Genomic DNA, 18,523 nt, shown 5'->3' with positions numbered 1-18,523 from the left:
TTTCCAAAATCAAAACACAGTTTTAAAGCATCATAATATTCATCATCATCTGGAATTGTCATATTTATTTATATGTTGTTGGTTTTCCCTTATATATATATATATATATATATATATATATATATATATATTATAAGCTCCAGAAGAGCAGAAGAACTTGGTCTGTCCATCTTGCAAAACATTCTTAACCTCAGCCAGTGCATCAAAAATAATGCCAAGCATAGTTATTATTTATTACATGCAAGGACAAAGTCATTCACAGCACAGCATATTTTTATCACTTGATTCTATTCACTTGGCCAAATGTAATTAGGTACTAGGTGAACGATACATTCCTTGAAAACATGGAAAAATGTTTGATAAATAAAATACCAATGAATTAATTTGCACTGAGAAATAAGGCTGCTAACAGACATGAGTACTCATACCAAAAGATCTGTTTCTTTGTTCTCTGTAGGAAAGTACTATCTGAACCATACTTATTGAGCAAAATCAAATGAAGGTAATGCTAACCACCAAGGGACTGAGCTGTGGGGCAGAACCCTGGGGCCTTGGTCACCCAATCCTCTATAAATTACAGTTAATTCAAACTGGTTATTGAAGGGAGCCTGCCCCTTCACGTAGATATGCCCCAACCTCATTCAGCTCTCCTCAGAGAGTGAGGATCCCTTTATTCCAGATGGATCCATATTCTGGTTTCACAAAATAAGGTTAAATCAATACTTTTACATTGTTACTGATAAGACCTATGACTCTGGACTAATGATGAACACTTAATAACTACATTCTAGACAATTACTAGAAAAAACAGTCTTATCCTCACCACCAGTCATAATTTGTTACCAGGTCAATTAATAAAAATAATACTTCATGAGTGTTGTTGTTTGAACATGTGGTACATATTCTTTTCCAGATATTTTTTGATGAATTATTAGATTGTCATAACAGAAAATGTGATAACTAGATCACATTATATCACCTCCCTCCCTGCTACTCACACATACAGAAATGTTTTACCACCAGCCTTATTTAAGGACAGTCTGAGAAACAACCTTGCTAATCTGTGTGGTACTGTTGCAGGAATAAACAAATTTATGAAGTTTAATAGAACTGAAAATTTCTTGTTTGATGAAATTGACATTTCAAATTGGGTGGCAGGGATGGGGCAAAAATAAAGGGGTATTTTTCATCGTTTAAAGTATATAGCTTCATGTTATTTGCTTATTTTTAGTAAAAAAATTTGCTAAGTCAATCACAGACTCCCAATTCATCCCACCACCACCCCCCGCTTTCCCCCTGTTTGTTCTCTACATCTGTGTCTCTGTTTCTGCCTTGCAAACCAGTTCATCTGTACCATGTTGCTAGATTCCACATATATGTGTTAATATACGATATTTGTTTTTCTCCTTCTGACTTACTTCCCTCTGTATGATAGTGTCTATGTCCATCCACGTAGCTACAAATGACCCAATTTCATTCCTTTTCATGGCTGGGTAATATTCCATTGCATATATGTACCACATCTTCTTTATCCATCCGTCTGTCAATGGGCATTTAGGTTGCTTCCATGACCTGGCTATTGTAAATAGTGCTTCAATGAACATTAGGGTGCATGTGTCTTTTTCAATTATGGTTTTCTCTGGGTATATGCCCCATAGAGGGATTGCTGGGTCATATGGTAATTCCATTTTTAGATTTTTAAGGAACCTCCATACTGTTCTCCATAGTGGCTATATCGATTTACATTCCCACCAACAGTGCAAGAGGGTTCCCTTTTCTCCACACCCTCTCCAGCATTTGTTGTTTGTACATTTTCTGATGATGCCCATTCTGATTGGTGTGAGATGATACCTCATTGTAGTTTTGATTTGCATTTGTCTAATAATTAGTGATGTTCAGCAGCTCTTCATGTGCCTCTTGGCCATCTGTATGTCTTCTTTGGAGAAATGTCTATTTAGGTCTTCTGTCCATTTTTTGATTGGGTTGTTTGTTTTTTTAATATTGAGCTGCATGACCTGTTTATATATTTTGGAGATTAATCCTTTGTCAGTTGATTTCGTTTGCAAATATTTTCTTCCATTCTGAGGGTTGTCGTTTCATCTTGTTTATAGTTTCCTTTGCTGTGCAGAAAGCTTTTAAGTTTCATTAGGTCCCATTTGTTTGTTTTTGTTTTCATTTCCATTACTCTAGGAAGTGGGTCAAAAAAGATCTTGCTGTGATTTATGTCAAAGAATGTTCTGCCTATGTTTTCCTCTAAGACTTTTATAGTGTCCAGTCTTACATTTAGGTCTTTAATCCATTTTGAGTTTATTTTTGTGTATGATGTTAGGGAGTGTTCTAATTTCATTCTTTTACATGTAGCTGTCCAGTTTTCTCAGCACCACTTATTGAAGAGACTGTCTTTTCTCCATTGTGTATCCTTGCCTACTTTGTCATAGCTTAGTTGACCATAGGTGCATGGGTTTATCTCTGGGCTTTCTATCCTGTTCCATTGATCTATATTTCTGTTTTTGTGCCAGTACCATATTGTCTTGATTACTGTAGCTTTGTAGTATAGGCTGAAGTCAGGGAGTCTGATTTCTCCAGCTCCATTTTTTCCCTCAAGATTGCTTTGGCTATTCGGGGTCTTTTGTGTCTCCATACAAATTTTAAGATTTTTGTTCTAGTTCTGTAATAAATGCCATTGGTAATTTGATAGGGATTGCATTGAATCTGTAGATTGCTTTGGGTGGTATAGTCATTTTCACAATATTGATTCTTCCAATCCAAGAACATGGTATATCTCTCCATCTGTTTGTGTCATCTTTGACTTCTTTCAGCAGTGTCTTACAGTTTTCTGGGTACAAGTATTTTACCTCCTTAGGTAGGTTTATTCCTAGGTATTTTATTCTTTTTGTTGCAATGGTGAATAGGATTGTTTCCTTAATTTCTCTTTCTGATCTTTTGTTGTTAGGGTATAAGAATGCAAGAGATTTCAGTGCATTAATTTGTATCCTGCAACTTTACCAAATTCATTGATTAGCTCTAGTAGTTTTCTGGTGGCATCTTTAGGATTCTCTATGCATAGTATCATGTCATCTGCAAACAGTGACAGTTTTACTTCTTATTTTCCAATTTGTATTCCTTTTATTTCTTTTTCATATCAGATAAAATAGACTTTAAAATAAAGAATGTTAAAGAGACAAGGAAGGACACTACATAATGATCAAGCGATTAATCCAAGAAGAAGATATAACAATTATAAATATATATGCACCCAATGTAGGAGTGCCTCAATACATAAGGCAAATGCTAACAGCTATAAAAGAGGAAATTGACAGTAACACAATAATAGTGGGGAACTTTAACACCTCACTTACACCAATGGACAGATCATCCAAACAGAATATTAATAAGGAAACACAAGCTTTAAATGACACAGTAGACCAGATAGGTTTAATTGATATTTTTAGGACATTCCATCTGATAACAGCAGACTTTCTTCTCAAGTGCACATGGAACATTCTGCAGGATAGATCACATCCTGGGTCACAAATCAAGTGTCAGTAAATGTAAGAAAATTGAAATCATATCAAGCATCTTTTCCGACCACAACGCTATAAGATTAGAAATAAATTATGGAAAAAAACGTAAAACGCACAAATACTTGGCAGCTAAACAATACGTTACTAAATACCCAAGAGATCACTGAAGAAATCAAAGAGGAAATCAAAAAATACCTAGAGACAAGTGACAATGAAAGCACAACGATCCAAAACCTATAGGATGCAGCAAAAGCAGTTCTAAGGGGGAAGTTTATAGCAATACAGTTGTATCTCAAGAAACAGGAAAAATCTCAAATAAACAATCTAACTTTACACCTAAAGGAAGTAGAGAAAGAAGAACAAACAAAACCCAAAGTTAGTAGAAGGAAAGAAACCACATATCTTGCTTTTTGATGTTGGTTCTTATTTGTTTCAGATGACTGTATGTCCCTCTCTAGGACCCCCATACTCTAGTGGGGTGCTCTCCACTGAGCCTTTATCTACCGACAGGTTGACATCACCACATAGCATGCAACCTGATGCCCTAGAACTGCATGTCTACTTGTCATTGCATTCTGTCTCTAAAGTAATGCATCATTGCTGAATTCTGCCTTTATTTCTTTTTTCTTTTAAAGATTTTTGTTTTGATATGGCCCATTTTTTAAAGTCTTTATTGAATTTGTTACAGTATTGCTTCTTTTTATGTTTTGGTTTTTTGGCTGCAAGGCATGTGGGATCTTAGCTCCCCAACCAGGGGTCGAACCCACACCCCCCTGCATTGGAAGGCCAAGTCTTAACCACTGGGCCGCCAGGGAAGTCCCTGCCTTTATTTCTTTATGCTTAAGGGGACAATGTATTATGCTCAGATTAATTAATAACAACTTGCACTCTTTGTTGCTGGGTATAGTCTAAAATTTTAAGGCTTCTCTGGATCTAACAGGTACTTTGAGTAGGGCTTATGGACATTTGTAATCATATTAGTTCCCTTAGTTAACTCAGCAAAGTGGGACACAGTCTCCAGTGTGTCTTATTGCCTTTATGCATCAGTCAATAGCAGCACCTCATAGACCATTTCATGTTTTATTCAGTTGGTGATCTATCTGGTTGAGTAGGGTTAAATCAAAAGACCAATTTATTCATGACATGGTTCCAAATATTGAAAGGTTTGTTTCTTCTGTAGGCACATGAGAATCAAAGGATTGGCTTTTATGACTCTTGCCCCTATATATCATGCTTCCTAGAAATTACTGCCTGGAACAGTACTCCCTGCCCTTTGAAATGTAAAACCTTGAAAACATTCCATAGTACAATCTTGCCATTAGTCAAGGCAAGACTCAGTGTATTTCTACAGTTAGAGAAGTAATGAGAATTATGGAAATTATAATACTTACAGTATTTTTATTAATTGGTATCTATGATAGAATATAGTGAATATTTTGCAGGGTTTTTGCATATGCATGTAAATAGGTTTAATGAAAATGGAGCACATTTGCTAAATCAGTACTACTCTATGGCATGTGTGTATAAATCAGTCATTTCCAAATGCATGTAACTTGATCCCTTAACTGATATTAAGATGATTATTCTATTTGTTACTCTACAATTTAATGTCTTATTTGAAACAAGAGTGATTTTTAACCTTTGAGCTACAAAATTTTAAATCCGGTTGGCGTCCTACAGTATGGAATTTAATTTACTTTACCTAAATTAATACGTCCAATTTGAAAGACAACTCAATGTTTTTTGCCTAGCACAGCTGTATTAAATTTCCAACAGAGAAGGAACTTCCCACTGTGTTTAAACTTTGAATGTATTTACAGAGGATTAAAAATACCAGCACTTTACAGTCACATGCTGGAGAAAATTGCCTTTGAAATAATTCATGAAGTAGGAAAAATGGAATTTTAGTAATGTAGAATATAAACCAGTTTTGGTTAAGATTTAAGTATTTGTATGACATTAAGGGATATTTAGTGTGTAAATATGTTTAATAGTATATTCTGTGTTATGTTAGCATTTTTTATTACAGACCCCAGAGCATTTTAAATAGACTTATTAAAATCTTCACTTCGGGCTTCCCTGGTGGCGCAGTGGTTGAGAGTCCGCCTGCTGATGCAGGGGACACGGGTTCATGCCCCGGTCCGGGAAGATCCCACATGCCGCGGAGCGGCTGGGCCCATGAGCCATGGCGGCTGAGCCTGTGCGTCCAGAGCCTGTGCTCTGCAACGGGAGAGGCCACAACAGTGAGAGGCCCGCGTACCACCAAAAAAAAAAAAAAAAAACAACTTCACTTCTCTGCTCTGGTTAGGGAAATGCTTACATCTTATGCTTGGCCTTTTCATCGTAGTTCTAAAATAGTCACAATAGAGAATTATAGAGTAAGCAAATCAGATAGTAGATTGGAAAAATGGAATCATTCATTGAGATGACTATAGGCAAAGTTTCTTAAAAGAAATCCAAAATACACATATAAAACATATATTACCACCATCTGTTGTGCTTATTGACATTAAAAGAGAGAGTAAATTTCTTGGAATGTAAAAATTTTGTATAGTGCTGTCTCTTTCAGAGTTATGCATCAAGTGTTCCTCCAGCAACAGAAAAAATCAGAGGACCCCAGCTCACCCTGAACACTCAAACCCATATGACATGTCAAGATGCATAATGTCAGAAACCCTAGAGCTCTTCTGGTTGCTGTTTTGCTATCACAGATTTACAGCATCTTTACAATTTCTTTATCAATCAGTTCTCCTGAACTAACAGGTTGGTTTATTTTTTACTTCCTCTGTAAACTACAATTGACTTAGTTTTCCCTAGGCATCCATCTTCCTGAGAGGTAACCGTGACTGGTTGCAGAAGACCTAGGTAATAGGTATTCTAAATTGGATTATGACACTAAGTGGCAGCCTTGCAAGTCCAGCATTGTCTTTAGCAAGTGTTTTCTAAATCTTAGGCTATGAAGCATCAACCTAATGAAGCCAGTTTACAGTTATTCCTTACCCCACCCATGTAAGACTTTAGGCTCTTAAACTTACTTCCCAGTGGTACAAGGAAAGTAGAGCACAGGGGAGCTCTAGAGAAATAGTGCCCATTTCTGGCTAGGAAATGATGGAAGGGGGAGGAAAAGGAGGGAGAGAGGGAAAGAAGGAAGCAGTCGCCAATTTCTCAGCTTGTGGCTACAGATATAGGAAGGACGTACTTTTGATAAATAAGGGTAACATTAATGGCTGAGAAGGAGGTGGTTGCTTTTACTATCCACTGAGAGAGCTAGGGAAAGCTCACTTCTCCTTTCACTTCACTCTCACTTCACTCTCCCACCAACCCTGAACAAGACTTGAGGAAGTTGGCCTATAAAGGGATCTGACAGAAGGAAGACCTACAGTTTTCCTTTCCTGAACCAACCCCAATTCCCATATGGCACAGGCATTGGGTTGAGAACTGGCTGGCCTGATGAGGGACTCACTGTAGCTGTTGAGCCAGCAGATGTGATGGGGCGATAAGTTGCAGTCAGTAACCTGCTGCCAGTGGAGAGCAAGTTGAGGTTCAATTGTTCTGACCAAGTTAAAAGAGACCAGATCACTAATTGAACCAATCATGAATTTCAGCCATACTGTTAGCAAGGCTAACCACACCGATGTTTACAACAAATCTTGTTACAGAGGCCGGAGGAATAGAGAGCGTCACACTTGAGGACCTTTTTCATGTCAGGAAGATCCTTAAAACCCTTCTGTCCATATTCCCTGATACCACCTTAGGGAGAGAAGTAGGGAAGGCCTTAGGGAGGCTCTCTGAAAAATTAAGTATTTTACTCTAAATCTGATAACCTGCATTTTAAAAGATGCTCCTCAATATTATTTCATCAGAATAAGTTTAAACTATTACAGATTGGATATTTAATATTTATTCTCCATTGATGAGTTGGTGGTTGAGGGTAGTATCTGGATGACAAAATAAATGAATTTCATTTAATTTATTTTACTTTGTAAGAGAGGAGAGAAAGTGATCCCTTCAGCTCCCCTCTTTGGCCAGGGAAACCTCATCTCTTCCCTACCATGTCAGTGGAGAAAGAAACACTACAGTGTCCTTTTGTTTCTGACATACTCTCTGAATCTGAATTTATGTGCAAAGTCTACTCATCTTGAGATCAAAGAACTTGATCTAAGCTCCATGTTTAAAATAAACATTAGTCTTCAATCAGTAGAGTCTACTGATTGCAAGGAACTGTGCTTGGAGCTATAAGTAGTAAGTGCTCAATACAAACTCTCATCATCATAGCGAATCTGTCCTCTCTTTATGTTCCCTGACCATAGTCTCTCACAGTCTAAACCAATTCTTCACCATTGTTGTGAGTTCTATCCACATCTTTTAATCTATCAGCTACTTTCTGGTTTCACTTGTGCCCTCACAGCTTGTACTTATGATTAATTGTGCTAATGGTGAAGGTGCTAACTTTTGTACCCTATGTTAATACCCTCCAGCAAGGGACCACTAGGAATATCTATAGTCAACAAAGTTAAATTTATTTTTGCAGCCAAGGAGACTAAACCATGAAGAACAGTGGGACATTCCAATAAGAAGGAGTTGGGGAATGTTCTCGGGTTTGGGTTTATGCTAATCAATTTTAAGGAGGTTCCAAGGAAGTGAATGTCTGTTTTGGAGTACATGTTGCAGAAAGTGAGAGCAGTTTTTTCCAGGTGACAGAAGGAACTGAGCAGGGCTGGAATAGTCACTGGGCAGTAGGTAGTGATCACTCAAGTCAGCAGAGAAGGGGGAATTATTGGTCATTTTTGTGGTTGCCCAGGGACTTTGTTTTTTGTTGTTGCTGTTTAAATTTCTGTTGCAGCATGATCAGAGTAGTCTTGCTTTTATCACTATCACCGAGAAAATCCTTGTCAGATGTTGATGTTCTGTGAGATTATGTTCAGCAAGAATCTACTATAGCCTATCTGATAGCAACAAGGGCGACTACCAGTTGTCAGTGCTCAGGCTCTTATTTTCTTTCTCACATAGAAACTTCACTCTGAACCACTGGGTCAGCCTTGCCAGTTACTAAGCTTTTGCTGTCACGAGTTGATCTGAAGAAAATTATGATCATTTGCTTTGAAAATCCACTACAAATTAATGTTTTCTAATCCCAAGTGCTCCTTTACTGCTCCTCAACAATAAAAATATATACTTCTTGTTGAATTTCTATTATAATGACCATAGAAGCCATTTCAAACTCTTCATGCACTCCTCAAGGGTATAATTTAATCACAGCATCTCTTACTCTTGATAAATGACTATATCTACAAAATAGCTGAAAGACTGAGTCCATATAATTAGAAAATCCACTTTCTAATCACCTCCCCTCCTCACTACCTCTAAGAGCCTCTGTGAATGTAAGCCCTCCCCCTCCTTGCAGAAAAGGATTCCCACTTTCCTATCAAAGCTACTAGTATTTCTGATTCCATGAACTCTAACCACCTCTATGATATTGTCCAGTTAGTCCTTTCTTCTCTGTCTACCATCTTTCATTTTTATCTTCATGTACTCAGTGACAACTTCCCCTTATTTACATATATTCTAATATTTTTCCAAATTAGGAATAAGCTAACCTATTCCTCCTTGAGCTCTCATTTCTTTCTTTCTTTTTTTTTTTTTTTGTGGTACACGGGCCTCTCACTGTTGTGGCCTCTCCCGTTGCGGAGCACAGGCTCCGGACGCGCAGGCTCAGCGGCCATGGCTCACGGGCCCAGCCGCTCCGTGGCATGTGGGATCTTCCCAGACCGGGGCACGAACCCATGTCCCCTGCATCGCCAGGCGGACTCTCAACCACTGCGCCACCAGGGAAGCCCCTCAAAACATTTTTGATGTTGGAAGATAATACAAGAGAGTCAGGGAATCTTCAATTGTAGAGTGGATCCCATCTCTCTCAGTGTATGGATGGTGCTAAGGCCCAATAAATTAAAAATGTCTTCTTGCTGGTCAGTCATCATAAGTTAGCAGCCAACATTGGAAACTTTGAAGAACTATCTCTGTAGCATAGCCTAGAGCTTGTATAGCTATAATAAAAATAAAAGCAGTGCGTGTTTAAATATCTAAGCAATACATTCATCAAGAAAGCTTGGTAAGTTCCTTCTAAGAAAGGTACTGCTTAGCCACAGATCTCTCCTAAGTGGTGATCTTCTTTGATGTTGATATTTCATTTTGTATTTGAATGTACAGTCCCAAGAATATGAGTTCCCATGCAGCGTTAGATCCTCAACACAAAGAATTGTTTCTATTTCTGCTGGCTGTATCCCAGTTCCTTTAGTAATTTTCTCCACAGAACCATAATGAATAATAAAGTGTGTTCTCTGTGCTACTTGGCTCGTACATATCTCCACCCACCTATCTTCTGTTCCAACCCCCCCCCCAAAAAAACCCCCCAAAACAAAAAACCCTACATACACTTTAAAATATCTTATTGTAGATTTTATTTAGAATTCCATACCAGGATGTTAACATTTTTATTATTTGTCAGTAATATGCGTCATTGCCAAAATTGGCCTTTCTCCTAAAACTAGTCAGAAAATCACTTTCCCTTTGTAAATTAATTTGATATCACTATAAATATTACTTATCACTTGAGATAAAATTGTTCAAACATTGTGGATTTGTATTGTTGCAGTTATCCTCATTTTGAGTACCTTAGTATTCAAAAAGAAAACAGTGTACTCTCTCTGACAGGTCAGTGTATAAAATGGGAAGCTGTTTACCATGAGTCAGGGAGTTTGAGTCACCTATGTGTGCAGAAAATAGATAATACTCAGTAGTTCAAAGATTGGAGCCACCTGTCAAGGTCAGCATTGAGAGAGAAGCATTAGGAGCACTAGGTCTTCACAGAATAGAGTGAAGTGTGGAGAGAAATTAGTGCTATTTCCCTAAATAGCATTTAGGAACAGTAGAGAACTTACAGGGCCAGAAACTATGAAAAACATCTTGGGGTAACCCTTGCAGAGATAGAAAGCTTCCAGTTCATAGGATAGTAATATTAGAAAAGGTTTCAAAAGAAACATAGATTCCTAAATAAGCATTTCTCATTTGTCATCTAAGGTATGGTACCCTACCCAATTACTTATCTTTTGTTCCCTTACCAATAATAATTTTAACTCTGTTGTATTAAGTTGAATGATGAGAGGGTGAAACTCATGGCAAACATTATAATACATTCTCTTGCTAAAGTTAAGCAAATCTCTGACTCCCAAGGACAAATTAGGACCCAAATCAGCCCAGTTAGTCAGATTTTCTTTATACTCATAGCTGTTTGACAGAGAACAGATTGTAATGTATGTGTTTGTGGGAATGAGTTCATCTTCACGTTGTGGATGGCATAAGCCTTGTCTCCTGGGAATCTGACACTACTGCATTTGTTGGCCTGGGGGAAACACACACCAGGGTAAGCAAACTTTCTTGTGGATGCCTTCATTTTCACCTATGATACCATGCCAATTCAGTTCAACCACTAGTCTTAGAGATTGGCAGGAAACCACGTTCCTTTGCATAGGTTCATTCATAGTTTCTATCTAATTATCTAAGTTTCAAAAGGCAGTGTTACTCACATAAGAGATATGGAAGGTAGAATAATGGAAATCACTCAATCAAAACAGCAAAAAGAAAAACAAATTTAAAAATGAGAATAGCTTAAGAAATCTCTGGGGTAACATCAAGCTACTAACATTTGCATAACAGGGGTCCCAGAAGTAGAATAGAGAGAAAAGGGGGTAGGAAATGTATCTGATGGAAGTATGGCTGAAAACATATCAATCCTGAAAAAGGAAACAGATATCCAAGTACAGGAAGCACAGAGTCTCGAACAAGATGAACCCAAAGAGACCCACACCAAGTCATATCATAATTAATATAGCAAAAGTTAAAGAGAGAATTCTAAAGGCAGCAAGAGACCAACAAAAAGTCACATACAAGGGAACCCCTCCCTAAGGCTATCAGCTGAATTTTCAGCAGAAACGTTGCAGGCCAGAAGGGAGTGGCATGATATATTTAAAGTGCTGGAAGAAAAACCCTACATCTTAGGATACTCAACTGAGCAAGGTTATCTTTCAGAATCGAAGGAGAGATAAAGAGCTTCTCCGAAAAGCAAAAACTAAGAGTTCATCAATTCTAAACCGACCTTACAGGAAGTGTTAAAGGATCTTCCTTAAGTGAAAAAGAAAAAGCTACAACAAGACATAGGAAATTATAAGAAGGGAAAAATCCCACTGGTAAATGCAAATATATAGTAAAGGCTGTGAATCAACCACTTAAATAAGCTAGTATGAAGGTTAAAAGACAAAAATCGTAAAATCAACTATAACTACAATAAAGAGTTAAGGGATAGACATGAAGATGTAAAATATGACATCAAAAACACAGAATGTGGGGAGGGGGAGTAAAAAATGTAGAGCTTTTAGAATTTGTTTGAACTTAAATGATTATCAGCTTGAAACAAGGAGATATAGTTATAGGTCAACATATATGAACTACATGGTAACCACAAGTCAAAAACTTGAGGTTTTTTTTTCCCCTTCCTTAAGCGAAGTAAACCATCAACAAAATGAAAAGACAACCTACTGAATGGGAGAAGATATTTGCACATATCTTCTGATATGTCTATTAAGGGATTAATATCCAAAATATATAAATAGTTCATACAACTGAATATCAAAAAAATCAAAGAAGACAATTAAAAATGGGCAGAAGACCTGAGTAGACATTTTTCCAAAGAGGACCTTCAGATGGCCAAGAGGCATGTGAAAACATGCTCAACATCACTAAGCCTCAAGGTAATGCTAATCAAAACCACAATGAGAACCTCACACCTGTCAGGATGACTGACCTCAGAAAGAGAAGAAATAATTAATGTTGGCAAGGATGGGGAGAAAAGGGAACCCTAGTGCACTGTTGGTGGGAATGTAAATTGGTGCAGCCACTATGGGAAACCATATGAAGGTTCCTCAAAAATTTACAAATAGGACTATCATATGACCCAGCAATTTCACCCTTGGGTATATATCCAAAGCAAATTAAAACACTAATTCAAAAAGATACATGCACCCCTATGTTCATAGCAGTACTATTCACAATAGTCAAGACATGGAAACAACCTAAATGTCCATCAAGATGTGAATGGATAAAGAAGATGTGGTACATGTGTACAATGGAATACTACTCAGCCATAAAAAAGAATGAAATAATGCCATTTGCAGCAACATGGATGGACCTAGAGATGATCATACTAAGTGAAGTAAGTCAGACAGAGAAAGACAAATAATGTATGTTTTCACTTATATGTGGAATCTAAAAAATAAAACAAACAAATAACTATGACAAAACAGAAACAGACTCGGAGGTGCAAAGAACAGACTAGTGGTTACTAGTGGGGAGAGAGGTGGTAGGAGGAGCAAGAATAGGGTAAGTGGACTAAAAGGTACAAACTGCGGTATAAAATAAATAAGATGTAATGTATAGCACAAGGAAAATAACCGATATATTATAATTTTAAATGGAATGTAATCTATAAAAATATTGAATCACTATTATGTATACCTGAAACTAATATATCATTGTAAATCAACTATACTTCAATTAAAAAAAAGGTTGTGTTACTTTAATATGTTTTTACCAACCCAATTTCATATTGGTAATTTTCCAATTTAACTTTACAGATGTTCTCAGTCCTTAACCTAGATACAAAATACAGAATATTAACACAACTTCAAACTTCTAAGGCAATTTCATTAACTCTACACCAGAAACATTAAAGAATTAATACCTACATAGGAACTAGAAATATGACACTCTCTCTTTCAGAATTATTAATAGCCCAAGGCTTATATATCCATGAATGAATAAATATTCAATTGAAATAGCACTAAGCACCACTGTTATAGTAACCCAGTGTCATTATGCGGACATACATTGTGAACATGTTTATTGTCTTGGTTTCAATGACTTGCCATACACATCTATCCCAAAAGGGCCCCTTCCAAGATTGTCCTCAAATTAACATGATTGAAATTCTTGAAAATGCTGAAAATTACAAAATCAATAATCATTTATTCAGTTGATCAATAAATGTGGGCGTTTTGTGACACGAATGGGTCATCAGGGGCAGTGTGGATAGGGAGAGGGAGAAAAAAAGCTTATAATCAGCAAATAAAGAAAACATGTAAGTTCAAGGTTTTAGTTACTTTAATGGATATAGTCATAATTTATTTTCTCCTCTCAAACATTTTGTGCTTCATTATGTAAACGGAAATTAATACAGTTATATAAGAGAATACCAATCTCATCCTTCCTAACCAGGGTCAGACACACAAGTTCTCAATCCCTTAGATGGTAATGCTCTGAAGGTTTTTTCAGGTTTAAAAAATCCAGAAACTGGTAGAGAAAGTGAAAATGATTTAGATTAGATGAATCTTTTATTGCCTCTGTAGGAGGGAAACACAAATGACTCAACTATTTTAATAAGATTTAAGATTCATTTAAAGAATCTTCATGATTCATCCACATTTAGTTTTTCTATCACAAAACCACTTATAATACTGTTCCCCAAAGAAGAGACAGAAATGATAATGAGGATACCAGCATATAAATATAATGACTGGGAAGATTATTTTTAAAAAAGTTAACCAAGGCATGGATTTCAGACAGTAAATACTAGTCTTGGATTGTTATATATATTTTTGTAAAGATTTTCATTTTATGGCAATAGCATATGTTGCTTAGCTGGAATTAAAATCATTTCTCAACTTTCAAGATGGTAAGTTACCTCTGAAATAACCCACAGCCTCTTAAAAATAGAACCATTGTAAAATTTTTAAAGTTGAGAAGTGAAAGTATTTTTTTCTCTAGTTCAGTAAGTTGATGAAAACTATACTCTTTTTATCCATTTGTTTTCTTTTTCTTTTTTTTTTGGTTATGTTATTGGACCAGAAACACTGATTCATTAGCCATTGATGATTGTAGTGCCTGCAAAGTGCCTCACTTAAACAGTTTGTCTCAATATATTTATTTACAAGTGGGAAATATATGTAAGTGAGATGCTCTGTCACTGTTGCTTATGAGAGATCTTGATGGACAAGGTCAGTTCCTCCTGAATGCAGAAATCCAACAGTGGAAACGCCTGCTCAGGGACACTTCTTGTTTACCCAGCATCATCTTTGCTCTTTCAAAAGACACTGCTGAAAATGACTGACCCCCACACACTCCTCAAAATTTCTGTTTTAACTACACAAACAGACAAAAATGTTGAGGAGTTTTTGACAGAGAAAACACTGGAAATTATTTTACTTCCAGCAAACTTACAAGATAACTGAGTATAGTTTTGAGTAGGCTGGACTTTTTTATAATTCTATTTTTCCGACTTATGCAGTACCTTTACTATCAGTTTGGACATTTCTCAAAAGAAATTTTCTCAAATGTGGCATAGCAACAGTGAGTGTGTAAATAAGCAGGAAAGAAAAGAATTGGTATGTTTGGCCCAGGCTGGATCTGTATCTCCCACCTCTTCAAGTTCTTTTAATATCCATCAAAACAAAAAATTGCAAAGGAGCACAGCAAAACTGGCATTTGGAAATGTGTCTGTCCAATGAAATATGGACCAGAAATGCCAGGTTATATTGGTTTCATCTACGTTCTTCCTCCCATTATTCTGTCTTGCTCTTCTGACCCATTCTTATCTTCTGCCTACTATGTCTCACATCTGTAATCAGGCTCCTTTTGAAATCCTCCTGTCCCTTCACCGCCTCTTCTCAATTTTATTATTTCTCATATTCTGCCCAGTTCCTAACCCAGATTCTTGCTCCTCATCTCTTTGCCTGGACAACACAGAGATGAGTGATTGCACTCTGGTTGTTGTTCTGTTTTCAATTTTCTAGTTCAAAGAATTCACAATTCTGATCCAACCCCTGAGACAGGGAGCCTGCTTGGAGTCTTGTGGTCTGAGGACCAGCAGCTTTGACGTCTCTTGGGAGATTTTTAGGGATGCAGAATCTCCGTCCTCACTGCAGACCTACAGAATCAGAACCTGTTTATCTGCATTTTAAGAAAATCCCCATGGTAATTTTGTATGTACATTAAAGCATGGGAAGCACTTGGCTAGATCACTGGTCCCAAACTAATTTTTTTTTTTGCGGTACGCAGGCCTCTCACTGTCGCGGCCTCTCCCGTTGCGGAGCACAGGCTCAGCGGCCATGGCTCACAGGCCCACCCGCTCCGTGGCATGTGGGATCTTCCCAGACCGGGTCACGAACCCGTGTCCCCTGCATCGGCAGGCGGACTCTCAACCACTGTGCCACCAGGGAAGCCCCCAAACTAATTTTTAACAGCAAATGCTTCTCAGTAAAATAAGTGCTTGGCACGTTTACCCCAAAATACTGTAGTCTCCCCCTTATTTGCTGTTTCGCTTTCTGCAGTTTCAATTTCCTGTGGTCAACCTCTGTCAGAAAATATTAAATGGAAAATTCCAGAAATAAACAATTCATAAAGTTTATTTTTTTTATTGGGGTATAGTTGTTTTACAACGTTGTGTTAATTTCTACTGTACAGCGAAGTGGAGTTCCTTGTGCTATACAACAGGTTCTCATTAGTTATCTATTTTATAAATATTAGTGTATATATGTGAATCCCAATCTCCCAATTCATCCCACCACCTCCACCCCTGACCCCCTGCTTTCCCCCCTTGGTGTCCATACGTTTGTTCTCTACATCTGTGTCTCTATTTCTGCCTTGCAAACCGGTTCATCTGTATCATTTTTCTAGATTCCACGTAAAGTTTGAATTGTGTGCCACTCTGAGTAGTTTGATGAAATCTCTTACCATCCCGCTCCATCCCCCTCAGGATGTGAATCATCCCTTTGTCCAGAGAATCCTGCCTGTTAGTCATTTAATAGCCTTCTCAGTTATCAGATTGACTGTCCCGGGATCACAGTGCTTGTGTTCAAGTCACCCTTATTTTCCTTAATAATGGCCCCAAAGCACAAGAGAAGTGATGCTGGTAATTCAGATATATCAAAGAGTAGCCATAAAGTGCTTCCTTTAAGTGAAAAGGTGAAAGTTGTCGACTTAATAAGGAAAGAAGAAAAATCGTGTGCTGAAGTTGCTAAGATCTAGGTATATCTTCTATCCATGAATATCTTCTATCCATGAAATTGTGAAGAAGGAAAAAGGAATTCGTGCTGGTTCTGCTGCCACACCTCAAACTGCAAAAGTTAGGGCCATAGTGCGTGATAAGTAATTAGTTAAGATGGAAAAGGCATTAGATTTGTACAATAAGTTACTTTGAGAGAGAGAGAGAGACAACATTCACATAACTTTTATTACAGTGTATTGTTAAAATTGTTCTATTATTAGTTATTATTGTTATCTCTTACTGTGCCTAATTTATATATTAGACTTTGTCATAGGTATGTATTATGTTTAGGAAAAAAACAATATATATATAGGATTCAGTACTATCCATGGTTTCAGGCATCCATTGGAGGTCTTGGAATGTGTCTCCCGAGGATAAGGGGGGACTACTGTGTGACTATAGCTGACTGTCATGGTGAGAGTTTTGACTGAGGCACCAGGATACAATAGATATATTCCAAAGTGTGCTTGCTGTACTAAATTCGAATTTTCAAAAAAAAGTTGTTAATTTTTCAAATCTTAAAATCCTTTAGGAGTTGAGCAGATTTTGAAGAATGGATTTGTGAGGAGATTTCTTTGGAGGAAGCTGTTACCTTTCTGTGGTCTCACCCATTACCCCATACCAATCCCAAGGTGGGGATGGCTGGATTCCACCTCAAGCTTAAAGAGAAGTGTTTTAAGGGAGCAAAGACTCTCATATATGTTCCTTGAGGTTGTCAAGTGACAGTGGACTGGAATGTCACTACTGACTAGGAAGCCGTGAAGGCAGGTCAGGCAGGAAGGTGAGCTCTTTCTTTGGTGGCAAAGCAAAGGAAAAGTGACTATATTGGAATCAGCCTGCACTCTAAGAGTTTCACAAGGGGAAAGAATGTGTGAGTGTTTTCCACAGTTTACAAGCAAGAGAGAGCTGGAGCCATCCTGACTCTTGCCCAAGAAACCCAACTGGGAGAGTAAGGGGACTACCAAATGTGGATTCTAAGAGTCCACCAGAAACATCTGTTGATTACTCAAAGCTTAGTTTATCAGACTCACTGCAGTAAGAGAGAACACCTGCAAATCAAGCAAAGCTAACTTTATTAGACTCATTTTAGAATTTGACAGAGTCTTAGTTGTGTCTCAGAACAGGAGAAGTCAGGAGAGAATATTTATAGGCGTTTAGTTTAGAGTCTGGGATGGTGATTTTAAGGCTGATCTTGTGAAGTGGGGAACTGTTTAAGTTTGGGCATAGTTTATGGTATAAAGGCTTTGGATTATCTTAGTTGATTTAGTCTTATATTCCAGAAGAAACCATTTTCTGGAGCAAATTGGTATGTTATTTTTGCTTATTCTCAGTATGGTCCTTTATGACCACATTGTCAAGGGCTGGGAGTAGGTGGGAATAGGAAGTTACTGATAATATGTATGGGATTCCTTCTGGGGTGATGTAAATGTTCTGAAATTAGATTGTGGTGATGGTTGGATGACTGTGAATGTGGTAAAAACCACCGAATTATACACTTTAACAGGGTGAATTTTATATGTGAATTGTATTTCCATAAAGCTGTTGCTGTATATATATTTGACAGATTAAATGTGAGGAATGTGTCTATGTCTTTAAATATCTGTAAGGTAGAGACTGTTGAGTCACTGGTCATCTCTGAAAATTAGCACCTCTCTTTTGTTTAAAAAAAAGAAAACATAGTAGCTTTAATTTCAACTATGCGTTTTTGTGCTTTACTAGGAGTTAACCAGTGAACCTCTGTGAGGGAATAAAAGATTTCTGTGAAAGACATTGAAATTCCACTGAAACTCTTCCTTTGGGAGATCTTTAAATAATTTAGAAAATCAAAGTCTAGTTTTCAAGGTGA

This window comes from Tursiops truncatus, chromosome X (assembly GCF_011762595.2).
Source record: "Tursiops truncatus isolate mTurTru1 chromosome X, mTurTru1.mat.Y, whole genome shotgun sequence".
In the NCBI taxonomy this organism is placed as follows: Eukaryota; Metazoa; Chordata; class Mammalia; order Artiodactyla; family Delphinidae; genus Tursiops; species Tursiops truncatus.
The sequence above is the reverse complement of the archived record's forward strand: the minus strand, read 5'-3'. Positions refer to the sequence as shown.